We start from the raw sequence: 13836 nt of genomic DNA on the forward strand, positions 1-13836 counted from the left end.
TTAACCTCTCCTCATTTTTTAAAATTATTTTTTCTTTTTCTTTGTTCTGATTGGGTGTTTTCTGCCAATTCGCTGATTCAATCTTCTGCTTTGTTCAATCTACTGTTGAATCCTTCTAGTGTATTCTTCATTTTAGTTGTTGTATTCTTCATTTCTGTCTCTTTTTATGATTTTTATGTCCTTTTTTTTATGCTTACTATCTTTCTGTTGATGTTCTCATTGTGTTCATTCATTCTCCCCATGAGTTTATTGAGCATCCTTATAACTATTATTTTGAACTCTGTCTCTGGTAGGTTGCTTGCCTCCATTTCATTTAGCTTATTTTCTGGAGTTTTCTCCTGTTATTTCATTTGTGGCATGTTTCTTTGTTTTCTCATTTTGTTAGCCTCTTTATGTTCATTTCTATGTGTCAGGAATATTTGTTTCGTCTCTCAGCCTTGGACAGATGGCCTAATGTGGAAGGTGTCCTGTGTGACCTAGCGGTGCACTCTCCCTGATCTCTCATGCTGGGGGCTCTGGAGGTGATCTTTGTGTGGGTTGTGTGTGATCTTCTGTTGTCACCAAGCCTTTATTGTTGTTAGTCGATCAGTGGATGGAATTAATGCTCAGGCTGACTAATTGTGGGAATTGGCTGCACCCACAGGGTAAGAGGTGCTGTGTGGGGGCTGACCCTACTGAGTGGGATTTGCCTTAGCAGGCTTGTGTACTTGCTGCAACCACCCTTTGTGTGTACCACTAATGAGACTAGTTAGGAGTTGTTCCATTGCGATCTGGTGCCAGCTTCCAGATGTGTTGGTTTTGTGGCCCATAGGCCAAGGTCAGCCACTGCTGCTTTTGATTGCTCAGGGCTACCCGATAAGAACTACAAAGCAATCCGCAGATGGTTTTGCCTATGCTAGATCAATAGGTAAGTGGAAGAGTCAAGGCTGTAGGCAGCTCTCGGTTATCCCCCGTTCCTGATCTATGGCAGTTTAGCAGAGGGACCGGTGCTCCTCAAGGTCTGACATTGCCTGTCAGTTGCCTGTAAGTCTCTGAAACTGGATGAGCTCCTGGATGATGTGCATGTTGGGTGGTGCAGGAACCCCAGGAGTCTCTTGGGTCTATTGACACTCCCCTGCCGCTGCAGTGTCAGTTTATGTGCCAGCGCTGTCTCTGTGGCTCCTCGTACAAGTTTCCACTCATAGCAAAGTCAACTGCTGCCCACCCTGGGCCTGAATGTGCTACCCCAGGGCAGGCGCAGCTGCGTATCAATGTGCAGTGGGCACTTTGTGTATTGGATGGGGCAGGAGCTGAAGGACTCAAAGGGCCATCAGGCCAATGCAGACCCCTACAATCCCCTCAAGAGATATTGCAGCTCATACAGGCAGCAGTGGTCTGTCCACAACTGTTTTCCTGGAAATGCGCAATCTGTGCTAGCCAAGGTCTGTTGCCTGTGCTGACTGTACCACTCCAGAGCCAAACAGGGCAGGGGAGGCTGCCTGTCAATGGGCTGCAGGCACTTTGTGGCTTGAATGAAGTGAGATCTCAGGGACACAAGGGCCATCAAGACTATACAGCCTCAGTTTTGCTGCAAGTGCTGTGCCTGGGCATTCCCGCTGTAGTTACAGATCACGGTGAGACCAGCTGCTGTCTGGGGCGGTCCCACAGACCCCTGTACTCCCTGGATCCAATATGGCAACTCTTGCAGGCAGCAGAGGTTTGTCTGCAGCTGATTTCTGTGCAGTGCCCATCCTGTGTTAGCCGAAGTTTGTTGCCTGAGAGGATTGGGAGATCAGGGGAGGAAAGGGGCTGGGCAGTGGCAGTCCACTGTCAATGGGCTGCCTGGGACAATTTGTGGGTAGGGTGGGTGGGGTCTCAGAGAGACAGTGGCAGTCAGATCCATGCAGGCCCAGTCTTGCTGCAACTTTGGTAACCATTTGCACGTTCCTGCAGAAGTCCCAGACCAGCTTCTGTCTGGGACTGGCCCATAGATCCCTGAGATCCACCCAATATCGTGTTGGCAGCAGTGATCTGCCTGGCCCTATCTCGGAAATGTGGCTCACAGCGCTGGCCTCCAGCTGGAAATGGAAATGTGGCTTACAGCACAGGCGGCCAGGAGAATGCTTGGCCCTGAATTGGAGCAAGGCTTGGCAGCCATCTAGCAACAAATGCCTCCGGCAATCTGCAGTTTGGGTGCGGTGGGCTAATCCCCTCAGGCCAGCACTTCCTACTGGCCTTGGGGGAAGGGTCTGCACCATCAAGCTGGGTGGTCTGTAGATTGCCCCATAGGGGGCCGGTGTAAGGCACAGAGGTGCCTGCCCTTCCAGCCCTCATTCTGGCGCCAGGTAATGCAGACTTTCTCAGAATAAACCCCACGTGAGCCTCTGACCCACCGCAGGTGATCCGAGTGAGTGTTCACTCGTCAGAAAACCTGGGCGCAGATCCTTCAAAGGGGCATCTAGTGTTTCAGTCTCTTCTGTCTCTCACCCAGATGGCTGGAATCCCCTCTGGTTTTTACACTTATTGGAATCTCCTTTTCTCTGGGCTGGGACCCTGGGCTGGGGAGCCTCCAAATGAGACCAGGATCCCCCTCTCCTTCAAGAGAGCGTCTTGCTGCAACTTTGGTAACCATTTGCACGTTCCTGCAGAAGTCCCAGACCAGCTTCTGTCTGGGACTGGCCCATAGATCCCTGAGATCCACCCAATATCGTGTTGGCAGCAGTGATCTGCCTGACCCTATCTCAGAAATGTGGCTCACAGCGCTGGCCTCCAGCTGGAAATGGAAATGTGGCTCACAGCACAGGCGGCCAGGAGAATGCTTGGCCCCGAATTGGAGCAAGGCTTGGCAGCCATCCAGCAACAAATGCCCCAGGCAATCTGCAGGTTGGGTGCGGTGGGCTAATCCCCTCAGGCCAGCGCTTCCTAATGGCCTTGGGGGAAGGGTCTGCACCGTCAAGCTGGGTGGTCTGTAGATTGCCCCATAGGGGGCCAGTGTAAGGCGCAGAGGTGCCTGCCCTTCCAGCCCTCATTCTGGTGCCAGGTAATGCAGACTTTCTCAGAATAAACCCCACGTGAGCCTCTGACCCACCGCAGGTGATCCGAGTGAGTGTTCACTCGTCAGAAAACCTGGGCGCAGATCCTTCAAAGGGGCATCTAGTGTTTCAGTCTCTTCTGTCTCTCACCCAGATGGCTGGAATCCCCTCTGGTTTTTACAGTCAGTTATTGGGCTCTCCTCTTCTCTGGGCTGGGACCCTGGGCTGGAGGTTTGCCCTGGAGGTTTGCCCATCTTTTTCTGGCAATAGCATTCCTTTTTATTTGTGGAACTCTTCCTCTATGGGTCATTGGATTTCATGTTATCCAGACTGGCTCATTTATTGAAATGAGGGAAGCCTGGTGTAAGAGTAAGTGAATAGAATTGCTTATCGGGCTCTCCTTTTCTCTGGGCTGGGACCCTGGGCTGGAGGTTTGCCCTGGAGGTTTGCCCATCTTTTTCTGGCAATAGCATTCCTTTTTATTTGTGGAACTCTTCCTCTATGGGTCATTGGATTTCATGTTATCCAGACTGGCTCATTTATTGAAATGAGGGAAGCCTGGTGTAAGAGTAAGTGAATAGAATTGGAAGATCATCCTGAGTCATATTAAATTTAATGTCTATTATATCATCCAAACGGAGATGTTAAGTTTAGAGCTGTGGGGAGAGATTAGACATCATCTGAGTAGATGGCATGACCTAGAACTGGCTGAGATCACCTAGGAAGTGAGTCTCCATTAGTTGGATAGAGGGCCAAACAAGGAGTCCTGGAGTATCATCCAGCACTAACAGATATGGGAGAAGAGAAAATGTTCTGGGCTAGGAAGAAACCTGTAGAGCATGGATTTTATGGAAGCAATGTAAAGAAAGTGAAGAAGGAGGGAGAGATTAGCAGCATAAATGATGCTGGAGGTCATGTAAATTGGGGACTGCACCGACGCTGGATTCAGTAAGGTGAAGGTCATTGGCTTTGACAAGAGTAGTTTCAATGGAGAGGTGGGGATCGAAATCCACATTAGAGTGGGTTGAAAGAAAGGTAGTGTGGATTGAAGAAGAGGAGAGAGGAAGCGAAAGTAATCTTTTGGGGGAACAGAGAGATGGAGTAGTAGTTAAAGGAGAGGTATAGGGTTAAGGGAGGGTTTTGTTTTGTTTTGCATTTTAAAAAAGAAATATTACAGCATGCCTATATGCTGATGAGAATGATCCTGTAGAAAAGGAAAAGTTGACGATGTAGGAAAGAGAGAGAGTAATTGAAATAGTAAAGAGCCTGACAAAGTAAGAGAGAATGGAATGAGTGTCAAGTGGAAGGTTTGGACTTAGGGTCGGGACAGTGCATCTTTTATCATTGAGATAAGGCAGAGTATGTGATACAGATGAAGCAAGGTTAGAAGAGTTACTGATAGGAAAATGAGGCAGTTTTCTACTGATTGCTTTTGGTTTCTTAGTGAAGTAAGAAACATGATCATTAGCTGTGGGATTAGTTGCGGAGGTTTCCTAGGTGGACAGTCAATTTGGATAACACAAGTAGTGTAATTAAATTGACCAATGGATTTGGAAAAGTTGAGGTCATTGGTGACCTTGATCAGGAGCTTCGCTGAGGCAGTTTGTAGGGGTAAGCAGGTGGTGTTGAGGCTGAGAAGGAACTGGCTCACCAGGAGCAGCAGCTCTGTGCTTCTCCCTGTTATCCTACTGAGGCCAGGATTCAGACTGGAGGTGGGGTGGCTGGCAGCCGCCAGCAACAGTGGTGGTTGAGGATTTTACCAATGAGAGTAGTTGAGAGAGGAAAGTTCTTTTTCTGCTCTGGTTCCTAAGCTGTACCATGTGAGCCTGGCATTTTGTTTTTCTGCACAGAAGAAGCCTGACTCAAAAGGGGAGAAGACCAGTAATACCCAGGGGAAAGTCTAAGGTAGGCAATGAAAAGAGAGTTAGGGGCACATCACTTGGACTGCTGGATCCAGCTGTGCCATCCATTCGTCCTCCCATGCTTTTCAAGCTGTGGAAATGAATAAAGGCCACCCAAATGAAAACAAGGAAAGGGTGTTTATTCAGAGTTTGCTATGGCAAAACAGTCAGCTACCATCACTTATGTTTGGCAGAGACGCAAAGGCAGGCAGAGGAGTGGAAAATGGAAAGGTTTCAAGTGTACCCTAATTAGAAATTGTTGACATGGGGAAACTGGAGGCAGGCTAACTAGAATTGGAGCCTCTTATATGATTGGTTAGTGGAACATACTGGCTTTTCTCTAGTTAGAACAGTCAAAAAATTAGGGTAGTTAGAAGTTATTGACCAAGTCTTGAATGTTTTGAGCTGATTGCTACAGAGGTTGTGGTTTGACTTCCTGAAGTAATTTCTACAGGGCCTGTAGATCAGAGTTCTCTTTTTACATATGGTTTGGTCATTGTCCGTTTACATATTCAGTTTCTCAAAGCCTCTATATTCTCTTTTCACTTAAACTAGTTTATGTTGGGTATCTGTTGTTTGAGACTGAAAGAGTCTTGACTACCACAGAGAAAGAGTTTGGGGGCAATATGAAAATGAGCTTGGAGGTTGGAGGGTTGGTTTGGTAAGCAAAACAAAGCCCAGGGATGATAATCACTACTTTGAAACATCTATTTCTACTAGGACCCTACGTATATTATCTCATTTACCAACCCTGTGATACAGGGTTATTTTGTCCTTTTTTCAAGTGTAGAAATGGGCTCACACTAGGCAAGTAAATTGCAAGTTACACAGTAGCAAATTCAAGAATTCAAACTTGTGTCCTCTGTTCTGAGGTCCAGTGTTTCTGCTTTCAGATTATGCTTCTTTGGCTCAAGTAGGAAATGGCTTTTTCTCTTTCAAGGTACCATAAGACTCAGAAAGGCACCAACAGATTTCCTGTATGTTTACAGCATGATATTTACAGGATTCCTATGAAGATGTGTTAACACAAAACTGTAACTTATTTATTGGATGCATGTCTATTTTATGATTATTCCTTTGTTAAGAGCAATTGTGATTTAAAACTTAATTTTAAATCCTTGGCAGAGTGTTTTCTCTTTCTCATCATATCATTTTGGAACTCATACAATATTTAAAAATGAGTTATTGATGTTAATGATTGCGATAGATGATTCTTATGTACAAATTAATCTATAAAGCTCACATCTTATGATCCAAAAGACATCATGTCTTGATGTTAGTAGGTATGTGTTAAAATAATAAATAAACAATAAAAAAATAGTATATTAGTGAAAGAGCATATGGTGGGAAAGTGATTTCCAAATGTGAAGAAGAAAGTCTATCCCTTGGGAGGGTGTGGGGAAGGAGAGAAACAGTCTTTACGTGGGTAGAACAGTTTGTTAGAACCAATTAGAAATTGACTGGCCTGAGTTGAGGGCTTCTCTTTCCATTAGGACCAGATTACATTGCTTTAGACAGGAAAGAATCTGGGTTATTTATTTACTTAATTTTGCTCCATGGATGGTTGAGAGTTCACTGCTTTCTGGATCTGAATGGAATAATGAAAATAAACCCAGCTTTTCTTTTATGTAAAATCTGTGTTCAGAAGTCTCAATTTTCTCCCCCCGGCTTTAATCATTGTCGCTTTTTGTGGTAAAGCTAACACATTTATTATATGCAGGTGATAAAATTATTATTGTCCCTAAGGAGGCACTCTTAGTGTCTTAGACATAGAGGGTTTTTTGTTTGTTTGGTTGTTTTTTTTTAGCATTTGCATGTATGATAGATCAAATGTAGTTTGGTGCGTCAACACATTCTAGGAGGGGAGGAAACATGCACCTGGGGGATTACAATAGTTGGCAGAGCTGGTTCATATCCCCAGACCTTGTGAATTTGTTGTAGTCTTTCCTGTGTGAATTTGGTTAACATCTCATTAATTTATTAAAGCCAAGAACAAAAAACTGAATACAATAATGAATGTGTTCTTGGAATAATTTCCCACAGATGGCTGAGTGAGTCTAGTAAGCAAAATAACACAAAACAAAAATCAAGGGTATCATTTGGCTTGTCTGTTAATGGAAGCCTCTAAAATTTCATATCCCCTTTTTATTGTCTTGGAAATGGAATGAATAACTAGCCAACCTTCCTGCAGTAAGTAGTATTAGTTTCAGCAGTTATCAATAGTTTCAGCTATTTTGTGATAATAAATATCCAAGGTTAGATCCAGGAGCCTTCACTGGATTCTGTATGCTCAAAGTCGCAGTGCCTTCTTTCGGGGAGATTTTACCTGTTGTCCGTATGGTTAAAGTGATTTCAAGATGATGACATATAAGGCTTAATATATAAATATCCTTGGATGTAAAGAATAAATATTGATATTTTTCTTGAAGTGAACAATTTATTGGCTTGCTTTAAAATTGTGAATTTTTCATAAATATAAGCTAATATTAATAACAGCATCAAAATAACTCCCATGTTCTCCCTATTCAGCTTAATAACTAGAATATTACCAATAACCATTAACCCCTCCCATGTGAATTAACCCATGTGAACCTCTCTCCCAATCTCATATCCTTTCCATTCCACTCACCCTCCTGTCCCCATGAAACTGCTATCTTGCCTTGTGTGTTTATCATTCCATTAATTTTTTAAAAATATTTTTCTGCTTATGTTTCTTAGTTTTGCATTTAAAAAAGTTTTACATAACAATCTCTATTTTTTTTTGCATTAGAGCATTTAAAAATTTATTATTAGTTTCAAGAGCACAGTATATTGGTTAGATATTTATATAGTTTATAAAACAATTCCCCTGATTGCTCTTTCTCTCCTCTGGCTCTCCACCTAGCTATTACACTAATGCTACCTGCATTCCCTATGCCATGCTTCCCATCCCAATGACCATCTATCAACTACTAATTTGTACTTCTTTAACCCTTCTTTTATAATTTGCTTTCTCCTCTCCCTCAATATAATGTTTGGCAATTGGTATTTGTTAATAATTCTGGGATGTGTACATAAAGGACTGTGAATCCAGTGGAGAGGCAGAAGCAGATGCACAAATTGATTAAAGTCTTGAGAAATAGAATCTGTGAGAAAATAATTAAGGTATTGGGATAATTTATATGCAAACTAAAAGGTGGCTGGGATGTTATAAAAACAATACTTTTATTATGGATTTTTATGAAAGACTGTATTTAAACAGACCTGGATTCAAATCCTACTTTTATCACTGCAGGAGGATTCCTAAAGAATATTTTGGAAAAAGTAGTGTGAGTCATTCTGAAAAAGTTGGGTTAAGATATCGAATATGTTTTGGGTTTAACTGTTTTGTTTTGAGTAAATAAAAAATGACTGACCTCCTAGATATCTGACCTGGAAAATTTGTTCAGACTGAAAATATTTTGTCCTGGGGTCCTGGTGGGGTATGGGGGTCAGATGATGGGAAGGGGTTGTGGTTATGAGGCATTTAATACATTTTCTTTCTTTTTCTCCTTGACTTTTTTCCTTTTTAAAATTATGTAGTAACAAGAGCTCAATTCAACTGGTCTTGGTGGGTGAGTTAGGGGAAATTTGAATGTGCACTAACTCTTGTTTCTCCACCTCATTCACTGAAATTGTTTGGAACTACTACAAACTGGCAGTGTGATCTTGCCCTTTTAAGGCTTGGTTTCCTCACCTGTGACATAAAGATCCTGTCTGGATTGTGATAAAGGCACATGAGATGATGCATATAAAAATGCTAGGTGCAATGCCTTATTCGTATTTGTGCTGTTATTATTGTTATTATTAAGATTACTTGTTTTAAAAGCTCAACTCAGGAGTCACTGAACTATGGAAGTCTTCCTTGACCTTTTTCTGTTTTCCATTCCTCTTCTCAAATCTCTTATGCGGCATAAATATTGTATATATATTATACATAATATATGACATGTTGTATTATATATTATATATAATATTATATAATACTATATATATTATATACAACATACGATTTGTATATAAAATATACAAATTTGTATGGCCTGTGAGTTTCAGTACCCTATTGCAGGCCCAGGATATAGAGCAGCTATTTAATAAATTTTGCTATATGATTAGGTAAAAATGAATATTCCTTAAGATATGACTATTATATTTATTAAATATAAATTCAGCCAAATGACTCTTTCATTTTCAAATAATTTATTAGCCGTTTATTAACATTAATTCAGCATCTATGTGCTGTTAACTCTCCTAAACACTCGAATCAGAGAGCATAATGGGAAATAGTGGTCTTGCGTCACTGTGAATGGAGAGCCAAAAGAAGACATGGGACATAACACTTGGAAAACATATATCGCCTTCAAAGAATGACAAAAACAGAACAGATTAGACCTCAAAGTCCACCCCTTAAGTGAAAATACCTGTCTGAATTTTTTAAAAGTCTGACAGTTTTAAAATTTATATTTAATTGAAAACCCATTAAATAAATCTGGGGAAAATCATTCTCATCTCTGATGAACTGCTTTCATTATCCAAAAGGTATAGCTGTAAATGGGAAGAAAATTTGCTAAAGTTCTTAACAAAAGAAATTCTTTTAAAAGCCATTTTTGGCCATCATTTTCATGAGAGATTGGACTCTTCATTTTTTTAAAGAACAGAGAGGTGAAGCTCAGGTGGTTAACAAGTTGATCCAAAAAATTTTCAGGATGAGCAAATCGTAGTTTTGAGTTTTACATTACCTTTCTTCATTTGGTTAAAAAGTTCCAGTCTGTTCCAGTCTGTTCCAGTGAGCACAGGCCCTCAGACACTGGAACACTTGATGTGTCTTGGAGGGTCCACATCTGTAGTAAGATGCTCTGGTCCGTGAATTAGCGCTAAGATGTTCTTTTCAATTAGTAACTGCTTTCGTATGGACTTTTTAGGCTGCCACTTGATGGCCCTTCCCCTCTTTTACAGTTAGTTCTCTGTTTCTTTCTGAGAACTATCTTTAGCTGGAAGAAGAAAGGGGTGAACCAGTCACGTCTAGGAAGGAGTTTAGGTCCTATTTGCGTAGCTGGTTAAGGGCATGGAGTCCAATGTGAACTCCAGAAGAGTTAGTGAGTTATGTGGAGAAACAAGGCAGTCTCTTTGTTTTTCCAGAAAACATGCCAGGAGAGAGACAACATCCACTGAAGAATAACATTAGTAAGTGGCATCTGTCATCCAAGAAGCTCAAAGCATTCATGAACAATTACTCACTGAGCTGTGAGCCACACCTGTGTTGTATCTATGGCTCATTTAAAGATTAAGAAACCAAATTTTAGCAGGTTTGACCCTGTGACTCAAAGGTAAGATGGGAATGGATAGATAAGAACAGATCCTAGGTTCTAAGACTTCTCACTCAGAATAGTCATGGTGTAGAATGGATGTCAAGAAGTGACAGTAAGCACCACTATTATCTTTATGACATTTATTGGCCATTATGTTGAACTAGGAGGATTACAGAGAGTCAGGAGGTAGTTCCTGCCCTAAAGGAGTTTCTAATTCCATGTGAAAGCTTTGCCTCGTGTGCAAAAACAAGAAGATGAAACAAACATGTGCCATGTGCCACATAAAGAGTATAGACAGGAAGTTCAGAGGAGATTTAAAACTCCTTAGACTCTTGATCAGGTGATAAGCTCTTTTCTCTGAATTCCTTGATGTGTAATTTTTTTTTTTTTTCAGTCTGAGGTAATTGTCTGACCTGGCTGCACGATTTCTTCCTTGATGATTATGGTGACCAGCCCAAGGTTCTCCCTCACTCACTGAATTTCTTACTGGGCAGAATACAGATTAGAGAAGTAGTCTCCCACTTCTTCCTCTTCCCGAGTGGTGAAATTGTTAGCCTACAACAAGTGGCTTGAACCAAACTGGGACAATACAGTTTTGTTTAAACTGAAAGGCTTTTGAGGAGAGAATGTTCAACAGTTTTGACCGATGGGGAGAAGTCAAGGATAATGAAGTTCAATGAGCCTGATTTTTAATGGTTAATAAAGTAGAACTACATATTAGTTTCTTGTGGATTAAAGAAATGCTGATAATATGAATCAGCCATTGCCAGCTCTCCTGCACGAGCTTGAATAAACTTTTTAATGATTCCTATGTATATTATTAACACAAATTCCACCGTTATCCACATCTTAAAAATTTAACTCTGCTTTAATTTACCCTTTCTCAAGATGCATATATCTGGTACGTGTGTTCTCTAGGCTTTTATTATGTTAAAGAGTTACTGCTATAGCCTGTTATTAAAATTAAGCAGTTTATTTTAGCATTAGAGAAAGGGATGTATGACTGATAATAACATTTGGAGAGAAATTTATGGGAAAAAATTTTAAGTTGAAACATTGATGCAGCTGATGCTAGTTGCTAATCTCCCAGTAGAGTTCATACATTTTTGTAGGAAAGTTGGAGGACTATCAGTGGAAGAAAGAACCAGTTTGATTTGGAAGTTTAGCAAAATCTAGGAATAAATCAATGAGAAGGAGGGATGTTTTGAGTAAGGGAGTAGAAGAAGAGTGCAATAAACAGATTTTTTTGGGAAATATTTAATTATAATGATAAACTATTACAGAAAAAATTGATAAGTCCTACTGCACTATCATAGTAATTATTTTTGCTCCTTGGAAATATTCCACCCTCGCCTTGCCAAGTTTGTTCATAGTCATATGTAATAATTTTTAATTATTATTGTAATTTAGAATACTTAAAATAAAGTGCTCTGCCTTTGTCTTAAGATGCACTTGATATATGTCAATATTTCTTTAGTCTCCATCATTAAATTTTAAAATCGATTCATAATATTGTGGTAGAGGTTTCCTGTAAGTCCTTGTATCTGACCAGTTACTTCCATATCTCATTGTCATCTCACAGCCCAGGGGCAAAGCCAGTGGGAAGTTTGTGTTAAGGATCACGAAAATAATTGGTTGTAGTTGATCTTGCCAGAAATATGCTGGGAAGAGACCATGAAGGAAGAGAAACAGGATTGTGGAGGCAGAAAGAGATGGGAGCTCCCAGGGATGAGGGAGAGGTGCCCAAGGCAGGGGAAGTGGCTTCATTTCTCATCCTTGGCCTGCCTCTCTTTCTTCTTTTGACTTCCTCTTTCTGCACATGTTCAAGCTCTCTCTGCACCATCCTTGCTTATCCTCTCTTTTGTTCTGGTTCCTTCTTCATCTCTCTCTCCAGGGCCCTTTCCCATGAGCTTGGTGTAGTTTAGAGATTCTCAACCCCATCAATGCTACCTTTTTAATACTTGCCGATATTTTGTAATATTCCCCTTATTATCTTGAAATAAAATTTGTAGGTCATAGAAGCTTAAAACTTATAATTAAAAAATAAGTATAATGCTCTAACTGTAACATAAAGAAGAAATAAAAGGAAATTAAATTAAAATTAAACGATGCACACATGCAAATGCTCAGGCACGGTTGTACCAGAAGTGTTATTGAAGAAGAGAGATGCTTATACCTACTGATAATAAATATGTTTGGTTTGAAAAGAAATAGACAACATTCAGCTGGATATTGTTCTCACTAAAAATATTTGACAGGGCACTAAAATATATATGAAATAATATATTTTATATATTATAAAAATATAAGGGCTAGAGAAAGACAATGTCTTTCAATGAAGGCATCTCTGGCTCCTGCCCATAAAATGTCAGCTGCACCCCCTAGTCATTGTGACAATCAAAACTGCTCTGATGAAGTTTAAAGCCATCTTTAGGATGTGGTACCACTTCCATTGAAAATCACCCCAGACATGAAAGGAAGACTGAATTTTGAACTTAGGAACCTAGACTCCAAGTTCTATCTTGCTCCAGCTATCTCTGGGTGAACAGGACCCATGCGGGTTTATCATGGCTGTTGGCACTTCCTGACTGGTGTCTGGATAGAGCTGCTCAAGTAGGAGCCAATTCTGTAGGGAGATCCTCCGCCCTGACTTCTATGACACAGTACAACTGTGTGCTTGGCCTGGTATGCATGTGTTGTCCCCGTTTTTGGAAAGTGAGCCTCCTCTCCCCTCCAGCCATGAGGTTCTGCACTACAATTCTCAGGTATGTAGTACACAGTGCATAGTACTGTGCATGGCACAAAATTACACGTGTGATTTGCATCTATGGGATTTGAAACATAGTACCCTGTCTCTGAGCCGTGTGGGTGGACATAGTATGCAGATGGGACCAATCAGAATGTTTCTCTGGGATTTTTCACATTGAAATTGATGGAGAAGAACTCTCTCTGTTCTGGGCATGCTATTATTAAATGAAATGAGTCCGGAAACTTCTAGAAGTTGTAGTTCTAGCTTGCGGAGAAAGCTAGCATGCGGAAGCAGAAATAAGAGATATTGATATCTGGTAGTGCTCTTTGAGGCTGAGCAGTAGACCTGCCCTATGTCCTCCCTGCCCATACTAGTTTGAATTGTACTTCTGAGATGGGCAACCCAAAGAATCCTGGCTAACACAACTACATTTCCATATTATCCTAACTGTATCCAGGGCTGTATTACAATGCAGCTCTTCTAGAACTTTACTGTTACATATGGTAGCCACTAGTCCTATGTAACTATTTAAAAATATATGCTTTATTTTTTAGAGCAGTTTTAGGTTTACAGCAAAACTGAACAGAAGGCATTTCTCATATACACCCCCGTCCCCACAGATGAATAGCCTCCCCCATTATCAACATCCCACACCAGAGAGGAACATTTGTTATAGTTGATTAACCCACATCAACACATCATTATCACCCAGAGTTCATAGTTTACTTTAGGATTCACTCTTGGTGTTGTACATGCTATGGGTTTGGACAAATGTATAATGCATTTATCTACCATTAAAAGTATCATACGGAATACTTTTATTGCCTTAAAAATCTTCAGTCCACCTA

Source organism: Pteropus alecto, unplaced genomic scaffold, assembly GCF_000325575.1.
Source record: "Pteropus alecto unplaced genomic scaffold, ASM32557v1 scaffold73, whole genome shotgun sequence".
NCBI classification, from domain to species: domain Eukaryota; kingdom Metazoa; phylum Chordata; class Mammalia; order Chiroptera; family Pteropodidae; genus Pteropus; species Pteropus alecto.